Genomic DNA, 13406 nt, shown 5'->3' with positions numbered 1-13406 from the left:
CCCCCCCTCCCCCCCCCTCCCCGTCCGCTCCGCTCCGCTCCGCTCGGCCGCGCTCCCCCCGCAGCGGGAGGCGCTCCCCGCCCGGCCCCGCGGCGGCCAAGGCTGCGGCGATAAGCGCGGGGTCTGTGGGGCAGAGGCCGGGCGTGCGGCCGGGGGGTGAAGGTCGGTTTCTGGGAGCGGAGCCCTTTGTTTCCTCTCCTCGCCGTGCCCCCAGGGCAGCCAGGGCTGCGCGGCCTTTCCTCGCTGCAAAGAGCGCTGCCCACCGCACGTCCCGGGCAGCGGGGCGGTGTCCAGGGCTCGGCTTCGGTGTGCAGAGATCGAACGCTGCTCAGAGAACAAAAGCCAGTGCCTGGTTTCCTGGAGAGCCTCGTGGCTGTCTCTTCGAGACACCGGCGATTCCTTTGCCTTCTGAAGCTCTCCGAGGGCTTCAGCCCAGCTGCAGCCGCCCCTGGCTCCTGTGAGAGGTCGCATCCTTTCCCGGCCAGGTTCGTGCGGGAATGGACATACCTCCTGCTTTCCCACCTGTGAATGCAAACCCATTTCTCCCATGCACTCAGTCTGGCCAACGTTTCAGACCTTGGGCTCCAAAATTTGTGTTGGTGGATACCGACAAGTGCTAAAAATACTGGGGACTGCAGCATTTCTGGTCATCACATCACTCATCTACAGCTCTTCACCATGGATTTATTAGTGCTTATGTGCAGAGGTGAAAAACTGTTCTTACTGCTTTGATGTACCAAAGTATTTCACGAGAGGAGGTACTCCCATAAAATAGGAGGCTAGAGAGGGACTTTTTTCAAGGACATGCAATGATAGGACAAGGAAATGGCCTTAAGCTAAAGGAGGGTAGGTTTAGATCAGATGTTAGGATGAAATTCTTTCCTGTTAGGGTGGTGAGGCCCTGGCCCACGCTGCCCACAGAAGCTGTGGCTGCCCCATCCCTGGCAGTGTTCCAGGCCAGCTTGGATGGGGCTTGGAGCAACCTGGGATAGCAGAAAGTGTCCCTGTCCTTGGCAGCAGGGATGGAACAAGATGGTCTTTGAGGTCCCTTCCAACCCACACTGTTCTATGATTCTATGAAAAGGGAAACCCACAGTAATTCCTAGCTCCTAATCAGATATGATACAAATGCATGCAGGGCTTATGTGGGACAGGACATACATCCTGTTCCCAAAATCTCACAGGCTCAAGCCCCTGATCTGCCAGAAGGTGTAGCGCAGGATGGCTCTTTACCACATGCAGCTGCTCGGTCTGTTCCAGCTCCACCAGTGCGCAAAGAATTCATGAATCACCTCCTGAATTACCATAAAATTTGCATTACAGCTTTTTGAGACAAAACACAGCCATGGTCTACCTTTGAACCCTTAGGTTCTTATTGATTTTTCAGCAAATCAGTCCAAACCTAATCCACACGACAAAAGAAAGGTGACAGAAAATAAAAATATACCATATAAAACATACTTTGCTTCTGTAAATGGCCCCAGTCATCAACCATGTCCAAACTAATAATTGTAAATTCAATGGTTGTGGTGGTTCATAATAGAAACAGGCCTCTGAAGGTTATGAAGGAAATCACAGAACTATGATTGTTCACAGTTACACAGCTATAGGTAACAGCTATTTTTATATTCTTCTGTTTTCTCCTGTTTTACTTAGTTGAGAACTATTTATCTTGTGTTAGTGCAATGGACAGTGTAATGGAACCTTAATGTCATAGAAAATAGAAATAATATAAATAAATAGCAAGTAACTTAAAGTGTTTTCTGGGTCTCGTTTCCTCCTTCTGCTAAATGCAGGGGGTGCACACACAATCCTGGAGCTTTGCGCCGCAACACACCCAAATAGGCAGCATAAAGTTGGAAATGGATGTACACTGCAGCTGCACAATATATTCCCAGTCTGGGTTTTCCCAGCTATCCCCAAAGACACAGGGATGCAGCAGCTGGGGCTGAGCATAGAAAAGATGAGTAGGAGAAGCTCACAAGGTTCCAGCACCTTGTGATTGGTTAGCGGCGAGAATTTATCCTGTTAACTCTGTGCTTCAACTCTTCTTTTACAACAAAACTGAGTAAAATATATTTCTCCTGTTAAAAAAAAAGGTAAAGTTATAGAGGTTTTGTGAATTTGTACACTTGCACAGTCTCTATCAGTAGGGATTTTATGTCCTGTCCCTGAGACAGGCATGACGTTCCTGCTCAGTCTCAACCTGAGCTTGGGAAGGAGAGTACTCGGAAAACTTACAGTGTCCTTTACAAGGTAATGCCCATTCTTGCTGTTTTACAACTTATAGAAAGTAAATATGCTCACCTCATTAGTATTCTCTTTATGATAGGTAAGTATACTTAAGGAATTACCTGTTCAAGTCAATTCAAAATATTTATTTTGAGATCTCCACCAGCAGTGAAGCTACCACAGGCCACAGCTTTTACACATGGCCAATCTAAACCATGCCAGACTGAAATTTCTTCTTAACCCCAAAGAAACTGGCAAGACATTGATGGGAGTCCAAAGCTGCCACTTCCAGTCTAACCTTTATGGCCAGGAGTGCTCTGCCATTCCTTGCTGGAGGTGCAACTTTGAGAGCTGAGAGTAACAGAGCTGCCTCAGAGCCTGCAAGTACTTAGGAAAGAGATGTTTGACAGAGCACCAAAGTGAAGTGAAACATCTGGCCAAGAAGGCCAATGGCATCCATCAAAAATAGTGTGGCCAGCAGGATTAGAGAAGTGATTGTCCCTCTCTACTCAGCACTGGTGAGGCCACACCTTGGAATCCTGTGTCCAGTTTTGGGCCCTCAGTACAAGAAAGATATTGAGGTGCTGGAGCCCCCAGAGAAGGGCAACGGAGCTGGGGAAGGGTTTGGAGGGTCATATGAGGAGCAGCTGGAGGAGCTGAGGTTGTTCAGCCTGAAGAAAAGGAGGCTCAGGCCTTCTTGTTCTCTACAACTTCCAGACAGGAGGATGGAGCCAGGTGGGGTTTGGGCTCTTCTCCAAGGGAACAAGGGATGGGACAAGAGGAAACAGCCTCAAGTTGTGCCTTGGAATGAGGTCACACATCAGGAAAAGTTTCTTCACTGAAACCATGGGTAAGGATTGGAACAGACTGCCCAGGGCGGTGGTGGAGTCACCATCCCTAGAAGTGTTCTAGAAACAATGGGATGTGTCACTCAGTGCCATGGTTTAGTTGGCAAGGTGGTGTTTGGTCAAAAGTTGGACTCAATGATTTTGGAGGTCTTTTCCAACCTTAATGATTCTAAGATTTCTGACAGGATCACATCATAATGGAGCCCTTGGATTTGACCAATATCTTAGTTTCCAAGGAAGACCAAAAAAAAATTTCTCTTTATAATGTCTGAACTTAGTTTCCACATGAAAAGCTAATTTTCACTTTCTGAAGAGGCCACTGCTAACAGCTTTTAAAAGTCAACCAAAGTCAGCCTGAACATCAGCAGCATGAATGACAGCTCTGCTGCACTTTGCCCTGTGCAGATGACACTTTGGAGTTCAGCAAACACATTCTGATACCTGCACAGAGCACTTAACTGCCGCTGGGAAGTGCAAGAGCCAAGGTAAATCTGGAGTACAAGGCTCTGAAAAAAAAATGACAAGCAGTTACTAATGTGGGAGGTCAGAGTCTTGCTCCACACCCTCTGTGAGCCTTGCTGAGGTTCCCATGCTGTCTCAGTGGCAGCAGATAACAGGTTGATTAAACTCAGCACATAATATGATAACGAGCCTTATTCTCAAGAGTTGCACAAATTATATTGACACAGTGTAAATAAAAACAAGATAAGATGCCTTCCATCTCTAAAGCAACATGGCAGAAATTTGGTTGGATTGCTTCTTCTATATATTTTTGGTTTTCTTCAGCTGTGCAGTATTGAGGAGACCTTGTGCAGAAGAGGAACTGCGGGATGGAAGGACTGAGAGCTGTCTTGTGGAGAAAGACTTGAGGATACTGAAGGGTGAAAAATTGGACATGAGCCAGCAATTTGATCTTGCAGCCCACATTTTCCCCCTCTACTCTGCACTGGTGAGACCTCAACTGAAGGTCTGTGTCCAGTTTTGGATTCCTGTGACAAAAACAGTGTGGACCTGTTGGAGCAGTTCAGAGGAGGACCATGAAAATGGTCAGAGGGTTGGGGCTCCTCTCCTGTGACAAAAGGCTGAGAGAGTTGCAATTGTTCAGCCAGGAGAAGAGAAGGCTCCATGGAGACCTTGTTGTGTCCTTTTAATATATAAAGGGGCTTATAAGAAACATGAATTCAGGTTAGCAAACATGCAGTGACAGGACAAGGCACAACAGTTTTAAACTGAAAGAGGGCAGGGTTAGATTAGATATTAAGAATAAATTCTTCCTTCTGAGGATGGTGATGTTGCCCAGAGAAACTGTGGATGCCCCATCCCTGGAAGTGTTCCAGGCCAGGTTGGATGGGGCTTGGAGCAACCTGGTCCGGTGGAAGGCATCCCTGCCCATGGCAGGGGGTTGGAACTGGATGGTCTTTCAAGTCCATTTCAACCCAAATGATTCTGTGATTCTAAAAAATTTTCACAGTACATTTTCACAGATTTATGGGTGAAGTGCTTCCTCTTGGAACGTTCACAAGGTGGGCCTCACATGACTTGCTGCCAGCCCTGCTAATAATACTCTGACAAGATGGGTGTGAGTATTTTCCACAGTGCTGTGATGCAATTTCTTTGATCCACATTAGAGTGAATAAAGCTCCAGTGCAATTATCTGAGATTATTTCAGTGTCTGCGTAAAACATAGATTTGAAAACCACTATTACTTCACTCAATTATTTATGAGGGTACAATAACACTAAAATGAACAGCAGTAAGTACAGCATCCTTTTCCTCTATTTTCTCTTTCACCATGAGCAAAACAGAATACTTTGTAAGGAGAAAAGCTCTTTGCTTTGTTTAGGAAGGCAAAACTTCAGGGAGAATCTGTCATAAAATGAATGTAAGGCCATGCCTTCCTCCTATCTGCTTCAGAATGTTCCCTGTGCTGTGTGGTTTAGTGTTGCCTGAAGAGGAGACAAACAAACACACATCCAGGAAAAGACAGTCCCATGTAAATGTAACAGAGTGCCAAAAATGCTTCTTACATATATCTGTCTGATCAAACAATGGGTATATACCTTCCTCCTATTGGTTTTATTTTATACCTCGTTTAACCGTAAATTACTATTTCAGAAAGTGTCATCTCTTTTGTAATAGCATTTACTGAAAACCTAAAACTGTATCCTAGGTAAGAAACATCCATTTGAGCCCTTTAAGTGTGGCAATCATTGTGATCTGATGCTGATTCGAGGTACAATTCTGCTGACACTATGTCAATGAAATTTTTCCTGTTGCTTGTAAACAGCAGAAGCTCCTCTGTTTTCAGCATCCAAGTTACCTTCTTGAGTTCAAGTCTCTGAGGTTTTCAGCATTTAAGCCTCTGCATTCCTATCTTCCCTAATTGCCTCTCATTTCAGCTTTTAGCATGTTGTTCCACCTTCATGTTTTTTCACACATAGCCCCTTCTGCCTGCTGCCTTTCTCAGGCAATTTAGAGACTTGAAGAAAATAACTCCTATCTTTTCTTCCTTCAAATCATTCCTTAATTTTGCTAATGACTTGCATCCATTGCATTTCACTTTGTTTAGTTAAACTTTTGTGTGTGAACTCCTATCAATTTAAAACTCAAAGTCTAGTTCTGATTATCATAGAATCATAGAATGGTTTGGGTTGAAAGGGACCTTAAAGATCACCTTGTTCCAACCCTGCTGCCAAGGGCAGGGCCACCTTCCACTATCCCAGGTTGCCCCAAGCCCCATCCAGTCTGACCTGGAACACTTCCAGTCATGGGACAGCCGCAGCTTCTGTGGGCAGCCTGTGCCAGTGTCTCACCACCGTCTTAAGGAAGAATTTCTTCCCAAAGTCTAACCTAACCTCTGTCAGCTTAAAGCCATTCCTCCATAAACTGTCTCTCTGGGCTCTTGTCCAAAGTCCCTCTGCAGTTCTTTTGGAGCCCTTTTAGGCACTGGAAGGTGCTCTAAGGACTCCCCGAAGCCTTCCCTTCTCCAGGCTGAACAATTAGGACAAGTTGAAATACTGTGTCTTCTATCCATTTGCAAAACAGTAAATACAGCTGTCTGCTACTGTTTTATAGATTAATACAACCCAAGCAATAGATGGTAAACCAGAGAAATTGCACTTTTTTGCCAGAGTAAGCTGCATCTGTACCAGTCAGTCAAACAGGGCCAGGGTGTGGAGCTGTACACTGGCCTCGGATCATCCATACTTTCAATCTGTTACTGAGGTTCCTGGTATGGCTTTGCACACAAACACTGTCCCAAGGAATATGGGGTATGTCTGAGGGACATCAGCTACACACAGAAGCCAAGTCAGTCCAGTTTGTCTCAGTACTAGAAAGCTCAAAGATTGCTTTACTTAGTAGCAAAAATGGAGCAAAGGTGATTACACAAGTCTTTGCAACTGTTTAGTTAAGCTAAGTGTAACTGTGAGTAAATCATTCTCTCCTCCTCTCCCCTCCTTACATGCCGCTATTTGCTCCCTCAGAAAAAAGAAATAGAAAAATATGTAGAAAAACATCTTTTAGCAACAGAGCATCACAGAAAAATACAGAATAGCAATGTAAAATACACAAGGGTAAGACAATACCTATTTAGACAGCCAGGACAAAAATAGAAGCATCTTCAGACACAGAAGTAGATGATTCCTGGTTGTCAGTCAGTGAATTTTGTGGCCTACCCTGGGCAGGATTTCCTCAGTATAAGAAGCAAGAGCCATTTTCTACCTTGTACCTGGTGTGACACTTGTGTTTGAAGCACTAAAACTCTGCAGTGATCCCAGCCACCTGCAGCTGCACTTGACCCTGCCCTTCTTCCCAATTTCATGTCCATGACTTTTCAATTTGATTATAAACTGCTTGGCTTTGAGTTTTGTTTGAAAAGTGCTCCGTGAGCATTCACTGACACCTGCATTAACAGTATTTGTTTAAAAGAGGCACATTACTTTTAAAGGACAACATTTGCCTCCAGACAAAGAACTCCCGCACATCAAGTTTCCCTCCCCAACCTAACCGGGTATTTTATTATGACTTAAGTAATCCAGATGTATCCTTCACATAAGGGTGAACTAAAGTCAGGTCTGCCTGAGACCTGCACATTCCTCCAGACCACTCTATTTTGACTTCTTTCCCTGTTTATTGACATTAAAAGCACTTTTACTCAGAGAAATAATAAAAAGAGAAATCCAGAAAAACTCCAGCCTTTTCTGCAGGAGATGGGCCATCTATATGAAGATAAGATTTATTTATTATGATGGGACAGTGATGGAACCCAGAGTCCTTGTTCCATATTATCCATTTCCTTTTCATAACATACTTTTTTTAGTTTACCTTGGGGTGTGACTAAATCACCTGTGTTTATTTAAGTAACAGAAATACAGAACATGTTCAGGTGAATTGAAGAAAATTCCATTTGATGAAAATGGCATTTTGTTTGTGTAACATTACTTCTATGTTATTCTTTATGATTATTCAAATGAAACATTAGAAGTCAAGACAGAAATTCTTGATTCTGTTTTGCTTTAAAGAAACAGATTTCTGCTTTCTTGCTTCAGAACAAACCATCTTCTCATGGTGAAGAGGCAGACAATATCATTGTTATTTACATTTCTGATTCTTAGATCCCTGTTCTGTGTCTATCATTTTGGGGAGGTTTTTCCAAGGTCACCAAATTCAATTGAAAGATCTGCATTCCCTTTCCACATCTGGAATTTTGTATCTGTATATATCCCTCTCTATACATGTATATACGTGCAATATTTATTCCATTTAAATCTGCTGTGATGAATCTGGAAGGGTTTCTTTCCATGTGAGCTGTCTCAGTGCACTAGAACTGAAAGGACTACTCACAGAAACAGGGAAAACTTTCTCTCCTGTAACACTGAACACTGTGAGGAGCAGGAGGAGGAAAAGGAGTATTTCCAGAAGGCTGATTCTGCAGAGTTTTGCCTCCCTGAGCACCTGCTGTAGTCAGCAGAAAAAAATTCCACCGTGGGGGCGGCCAGGGAACCTGAGTTGGGAGCCTGCTCTAAATCCTGCACTGAATTTTTCTTCCTCCATCTCCTGACACAGAGGTAACTTAAGGAGTAGCTTGTGGAGGGAATGTCTTCCAAAAGTCATGAAAAGTTACTTCAGGGAACCATCTTTTAGAGGCTGTTAGCCAATGACAGAGTCATATACTAATTGCCATTTTTTTTCCCCCTTAATAATTAGTACTACTTTTTGGACAGCCTCTTAATAGTGCAGTTTTCCTAGGACAGCTACTTTCCCTTCCTTTTCATCAGTGTATTCCTCCTTGGTTTTAATAGAGAACTAAAATAAAGTGGGCCTGTTTTGGGTTTTTTAGACTGATAATGTTCCCAATTCCAAATCTGGGACGGGGTTTGCTCTCTGGTTTAGGCCCCCTCTGCTGGTCTTCCCAAAGCAAAACACAAAATACCAGGGATTTTTCATTAGCAACAAACCTTCTTAAGAGAAAAATCCAGACTTCTCTTTCTTAACTTTTTACTATCAGAATATAAATCACAAGGAAGATCAGCTTTGGGGCTGTGAACTCAGCATGGGGGAAGTTTTTTAAAAACTGAATTCAAGAAAATAATTGCATAACCAAGCATGTGAACCTGTGGAATTTCTCAGGCAAAAAGTCCAAAAGTGAACATAGCCTAAAAAGCTGATCCCAGCCTGATCTGGCTCTTAGCAGCATCCTGTGATTGGCATTTTAATGAAGATATTATGTAAGGAGCTCAAGAAGCATGGGCTGCTGGGGATGGGGTTTTTCTGTGTATCTCAGCTAACAAAAGCCAGAGGCAGTAGTCCTGCTCAGACAGCACATATTTGAAGGAGATAAACAGGTAAGGAGGTACAGTGGCTAAATATTAGCACCCATTCCAGCAATATTATAAAACAGAGATCTAATAACCTGGGAAAATCCCTGGGTGTCAGAGAAGTGAATTAAAGCACAGTGCTTTCTTAATCAGGTGAAGGACAGGACATGCTGGCATTGGGAGAAGGGAAGTACCTGGTATTCCACCAGTTCCTTTCTGGTATCCAAAACAAAGCAAAAGAAGGTCTGAGACTGTTCTAACTAATACCAGCACCTAAAAATGTTTCCTGCCCAGGACCAGACAGAAATGTGTGGTAGCACAGTTGTCAACCCAGAGAGGTTCAGGAGAGTCACAAAGGACAAGAATGGTTTATTTTGCATGGGTGGGATTTTTAATGATGTTAAAAAGCATTTCACATGTCACAGCAACAGGCAAGTCACTGGCCACAGGTATTTAAATCAAAGCTCTGTAAGCAGCCTCCTGTTACCTGCCCTGGGTAAATAAATTCCTGAACACACTGGAGAAAGTGCAGTGGAGGCCAACCAAGGTGGAGAGAGACCTAGAGAACTGTCTTTGCTCAGCTGTAAGGGGAGAAGGATAAGGGAAGGTTTTATTTCTGCCTTCAATCACAGACTCTTTTCAGAGAGACATAGTCGTAAGAGACAACACAAATTATAACACAGGAAATTCTGATGGGAAACACAAGAACAAGTGCCCAGACAGGTGGGATCTCCATTCTCAAAGATATTTAGGTTGGATGTTAGGAAAAGGTTTCTTCACCCAGCAGGTGGTTGGCACTGGAACAGGCTCCCCAGGGCAGTGATCACAGCACCAAGCCTGACAGAGCTCAAGAAGTGTTTGAGCAATGCTCTCAGGCACAGAGTGGGGTTCCTGGGGGTGTTCTGTGCAGGGCCAGGAGCTGGACCCCATGATCCTTCCAATTCAGGATACTCCATGATTCTATGGCTCACCTGGACAAAAACCTAAGCAACTCGTCATTGGACCTGCTTTGAGCCAGGAATTGAACTGGTTGACCTCCAGAAGTCCCTTCCAACCAAAATTATACCATGATTTTATGGTAAATGACTACTGTATCATTAATCCAGCTTAACCTGATGAAAGTTACTTTGACAGTTCTAATGCTTCCCCAAGCAAATAAGAAATTTAAACCCAATCCAGACTCACTGAAGTCAGTGGGAATCTTGAGCTTAACTTGAAAGGCACTGGATCAACTTCAATGCTTTTAGGATTCGTGTTCAGAAAACATACTAAACTTTATTTTTGTAGGCGACACTAGGAGTTGCTTTTTCTTAACTGTGAGTTTCTCAATAGGTTGTCTCTGCAGTTAGATGAGAACTGCTCTCTTTGGAGTAGTCACAAATCCTGCTCAGAGATTCACCCAGCAGAGCAGGGTTTTGCTCAGTGCTCTGGGGGTGTGTAACTCCACTTTTCAGTTTGCACTTGCAGGAAAATTCCCGTTTGCCAAGTGTTATTGGTGATGAGCCTCTTGTCTAACGTGGGTTCAGCTCAGGGCAACTGCTGCTTTCGCGTTGAGACACTGTCTATAATAATTGAAATTTATGTCATAGAATGGCAATCCTGTGACCTCTGTAGAGTGAGCTAATGGTTCCAATCTTGTTTTCAGCAGGCTGCTGTGAATTAACATGGCCACTGCCTTCTCTTTTTCACCTCATCATTTTTCTTTGTAAAACAAGCTTTTTCTCTCTTATCTTGTCTCTTACAAGGGGTCCTATTATTTATCTTCAACATGAAACAGAGTAAAACAACACAAGGGAGTAATTACTTGACAATAAATGTCAAGTACTAGCCAATTATTTTGATGTTTCCTATGAAGGTTAAAAAATGCAAAAAATTCCATGAATTTGTAAAAATATAGTGAATTCTTTCATACACACAAAGAGAAGGGAAACACAGATTTATCTTAATAGGTATAGGAGTTATATACTACAAAGAAAGAAAACAAACAAGGAAACAAACATATTTAAAATCCTTAAAAGAAATCACATTCACAATCCCTCAAGAAGTAGCTGTCCTCCTAATCTCTTGGATTAACTGAAATTTCCTGAGAAGGAAGGATACCTTTCTGGTTAGGGTGGAGACTTGGATTATCTCCAAGCAGCATCCATGTTTTGAGTCATCCTCTGATATGAAGCTGCACCGCGTTACTCTCCCTTAAATGCTCTCCAAAAGAACATATGCTAATGTGACCTGCAGTATGAGATTTTCCTTTCCTGATAGGCTTCCTCTCCTCAGACTCTGGGCTTGAACTGCACAACAAGCAGTTTCTTTTCATAATGGCCCTTGTTGCTTTGCTAATCTTTGGTTTTGCACCATCCCCAAAGAAACAGAACACCGTCATTGCAGGATGAGAGATACCATAAAAGTGCTAAAAATCCAAATTTCTGCTTGTTTCACTTTCCTAAGAAAGACAACACATGGAACTCATGATCTCATATCCATTTTTACCATGTCCCTTATGCTAACAAACATGAAACAGTGTCTTTACTTCTTAGTCATACCCCATCAGCACCTATGTAATGAAACTAAAATTAAACTTTGGTTATACTGTCAAATAAAAAAAGACACAGGTGGCCAAAATCCAGCTCCACACCAGGATTATCTTTTAAATCCAGGACTCTCCAGAATCCTTGGTGCTGTGGAAAACCTATTTTGCAAAATACTGAGTAATGTTTAGGTTTCAAATATCTCCATGCCTTGGCTATTTGATTCTGATATGTTGCTTTTAGCTTAATTTAACTGTTTAATTGACACAAAAAAATCCATCTGCTCAGCTGTGTCCCAGCTAACAGCTTGTTAAAAGAGACAACTGTTTAAACACATTTCTATGAATGAATGTAGCAAAGCATAAGTTGTGTTAGGTTGTACAAAGAAGATGACTACGTGCAACTATTGAAAGAAGAAAAGGACTGGTAAGACAAAAGAAAAAAAAAAAAAGGGAGTTTACAGAATATAAATCTTATCCTCTCATCCGAACTAATCTCCCTCACATCTGGAAATTCCAGTCTTTATCAAATTTCAGAGTCTGTTGCCTGGATGTTCATAATTATAAACCCCTTAAGATCATCATAAGACTCTTGATGACTCAGGATGAAGTATTCTTATGCATTGACAGTCTGACATGTAATTTCAGCTGTGATTGCTAAGCTAATTTTTAGGTTAAACAACCGACGGCTGTGGGCAGGCCCATTACAATCGGCTGGGTAAGAGCAGTTTTTAAAACGTGCTAATGACTGAGGGATTGATCCTGAGACGCTGAGGTCAGTGGCAGCTTTGTCACCGACTGCGGTGAGGACACAGCGAGGCCTCCCTGCACGGACCAAGAGCAAACAAAAACAGCGACTTCCACGTGCCTTCACATTTTGAAAAGAGAAGATGAAATGAACGGAATGGGCGAAAGCCTGCCTGGTAAAATGTTCTGGGTGTTCTCTACTTTGCAGCTTGTCTTTTAGGAAAAGATCTTGTCAAGAGAATCAGACTTTGAGAAATTGAATACCAAGACACAGGCATTTCTTGGTGTTCAGTGATGATGATTAAATGAAGTGTATCCCTCCACGCTGGAAAGAACTGAGGAGGTATCCCTGTTGGAGTCCTGTTGAGTATTAATCTGCCCCAGCCTTTAAAATACTTCAAATCAACTTATGTTGTCTCCCAATGTGCCTTTAAGCTGAGTGAGGGTTTCTGTGGTGCAGAGAAGCACAGATGGTCCCAAAGAGACCATATGCATTGTGCTGCTGTGAAACTGGTGGAGAGCTCAGGGACAGGGGCCAAAATGAATTGGCATAGGCAGGCAAGCCGTGCCAGCACTTCTTCAGACATCAAACATGGTTGTTTTGTCCCTTTTTCCATAACAAGTTCAGGACACCCAGACTCTAGCAAGACTTTTCCATTTCAGCTACCAAGGCAGCAGAGATTCTAAAGGGAGAGGGGGGGAAAAAAATCACTGTTTGTCCTTTTTCCCCTCATTTTTCATTTTCTTTAAAATGCCTGTAGACTATACTGACATTCTTTTTTAATTTCCCCATTTCACATGAAAAGCAAATTTTCCTGGCCACCGGGTCTTTGGTGACATTTTGCTACAGATAGAAGGAACCATGTGAAATGCAGGTGCTTTGCAGATGAGCTCTGAAAACCTCAATAAAACTGCATTTCTCTTCCTGAGTTGCCTGGATTTTTGTCATCTTTGGGCTTTTGAAGAAATTGGGAGATGCCATGCTTTTCCCATATTTCATATACAAAGAAGAGAAAAATGGAGGGATGACCCCTCCCCAATATTCTAGAATATTAATACTATTTTATATACTAACCTCCATTAATGGTAAATATATTACCTTTATTCTCCTTTTAATCTGATATTAATTTATAATATTTATTTTATATGCTTGCATTTTATATGCTTTATTTTGTATTATGTTTATATTTATTATGTTTCATATTTTTATTGAGCTGATTTTACAAGCTTTGTATT

Source organism: Corvus brachyrhynchos, unplaced genomic scaffold (assembly GCF_000691975.1).
Source record: "Corvus brachyrhynchos isolate BGI_N302 unplaced genomic scaffold, ASM69197v1 scaffold245, whole genome shotgun sequence".
NCBI lineage: Eukaryota > Metazoa > Chordata > Aves > Passeriformes > Corvidae > Corvus > Corvus brachyrhynchos.
This window is presented reverse-complemented; position numbering follows the sequence as displayed.